The sequence below is a fragment of the Choloepus didactylus genome, chromosome 16 (assembly GCF_015220235.1).
Source record: "Choloepus didactylus isolate mChoDid1 chromosome 16, mChoDid1.pri, whole genome shotgun sequence".
NCBI classification, from domain to species: domain Eukaryota; kingdom Metazoa; phylum Chordata; class Mammalia; order Pilosa; family Megalonychidae; genus Choloepus; species Choloepus didactylus.
In genome coordinates, this window is record NC_051322.1 from 76,911,636 (window position 1) to 76,914,109 (window position 2,474).

Here is a 2,474-nt window from a genome sequence, read left to right on the forward strand (position 1 = left end):
TTTTGCTCCCCACCAGCTTGGTGGAGGCAACTCCTGTCATTTTTCCCTGCATGGCCCTGCATGGCTTACCATTCCTCCAAATTCTAGTATGTGTGAGGGCTAATAAACTTTTCTTCCACAAATCTCTGTTGTTGCTCATCTTTGCTACACCTGAGTGTCCAAAAAAGAGCTTCACAATGTACATATGTTTAGAAAATTGTAATTAGCATTCAAAAATATGATTTGGCATGAAGCTATGTAAAACACAGAGTGCATTTATATCTTCCCAAGTAGCCAAAGACAAAAAGACAAAATTATGGCTACCTTTCTCCAATTTTTTTCATTTATGAAAAGCCAGGGGCCTGTGCTAAGCTGAGGAGATTTGTTAAAATACCAGGGGATGCCCAAGCTCTCTCCCATGGGTGCCTGCAATTTCTCCAGGGAGAGAAGGGTGAACATCTAAGAGATCCTTGAAGGTGTCACTGCATTTGAAAAATTGGCAAATCTGCTTCTCAAACCCTTAAGTCATCACCCAGTGTGATGGCCACAGACAGCACTGGGGCATCTGCCCCTGAACCCAGAACCTCATGGGAGAGGCCACCACCCCCAGGCCTGGGAGAGAGAACAAGTCAATCCTGACCTCACTTTGAGTATCAGGTGGACCTCTGCCTGGCTGGATGGCATGTCACCATCAGCAGCCACAACTCAGCCACAGCCATGTTACCATCCACATCCTTGTGCCCACCAGAAGGCTCAACCCCATTCAGAGATGCCCCATCCCCATCTGGTCCCACATACTCATCCATATTGGTAGCCATATTCATAGTAACTTCAGCATCCAGAGTCATATCCTCACCTGATGTTGACTCCCTGCTGGGAGCTGCATCCTCTTTAGTCTTTAGCAGTTTTTCCCTCTGGCAGCTATACACCTCCTGGACAACCTGCCACTCCCCCAGCTTCTTGTTGATGCTATTGCTGACCCCAAGCTCTGGGGATTCTGACTACTCTGGAAGACAGACTGAAGCTTTGGTGCCAAAGCAATGGGGCTGTGAGAGTTCAGCAAGTTCCGGATTAGGGCCTCTCCAGGGTCAAATTCTCAGGCAGATTATCCTTGGAGGAAATCAACAAGGTGTGAAGTTTGAAGGACCCTGGGGAGCAGCATGGAGCACCTGGCAGACACGGGCACCTGGCCTCCTGCAGAATAAAGGAAACAACACAATGAGAGGTTTCAAGGAAGGTCTTCAGAAGAGGAGCTGTGTCTTTCAAGCACCCAAGAAAACCCAGAGCAGAGGTGGAGCTTAACCCCTCTGGTTTTTTACATTGGCATTTGTATGCTATACCTTAAATCCTTTCAATTTTAACCTACATCTTTGTAAAGTGGATTTCTTATAGATAGAATGTAGTTGTATTTTAACTTTTTTATCCAATCTGACAATTTCTTTCATTTATCTTGTATTTTATGACACGAGTTGGCAATCTATGGACTGTGGGCAAAATGTAGTTTCCCATCTGTTTAGCACAGTGTTTCAGCTAAGAATATTTTGCATTTTTAAATTGTTCAGAAAAATAAAAATAAGGACAATATTTTATGAAATGTAAAAATTGCACAAAATTAAAATTTCAGTGTCCATAAACAAGGTTTGTTCTTAAGAACGCAGTCACACTCATTTATTTACATATTGTCTGTGGTGTTTCTGTGCTACAGTGGAAGAGTTGAGTAGCTGTGACAAGTTTCATTTGGAATCAACTTCCTTCTGTCTGCATACCTTCCTTTAACATTTCTTGTAGTATAGGTCTACTGCAAGTGTCTGAGATTCTGGTATTTTATGCATGATTGTTCCATAAAACTCATAACTTCTTTAATAAAAAATATCAAGCTAACTAACCAAATAATGTAAAAGTGGTACCTCACCAATTAAAAGCAGAGGTTGGCAGAAATGATGATATATAAAATATTAAATTAAAACCTTTGGAGTGTAAAAGTTTTCTTAAATAAATACTATCCAACTCTATGCTGTCTAGATAAGACTTTACTAAAGTCACCAAGCAAAAATAGATTTAGAGTGAAAAAAATGGAAAATGTTTTTCCTTGCAAATAAGAACAAAAAAAATCTGGGGTGGCTACATAAACATCAGAAAACAAAATAAATTTTAAGACCAATACATTTACAAGAGGAAAAAAATGAATTATGTATTGGTAAAAGATTAAGACATCAATAATATATAACAAATAGGAACATATATAAGCACAAAGCCAAAGAGCCCACTAATATGTGAAGGAATAACTAAAGGAAATGAAAGCAGAAATAAGACAGTTATACAATAATAGTTGACTTCAATATCCAATATTGATAATGGATGGAGCTACTAGGCAGAAAATCAATAGGGAAGTAGAAGACTTGTACAACACTGTAAACAAACCTGGCCTAAGATAAATGTAAAGAACACTTAAACCAAGTATAATAAAATACAAATTATTCTCAAGTACACATGGG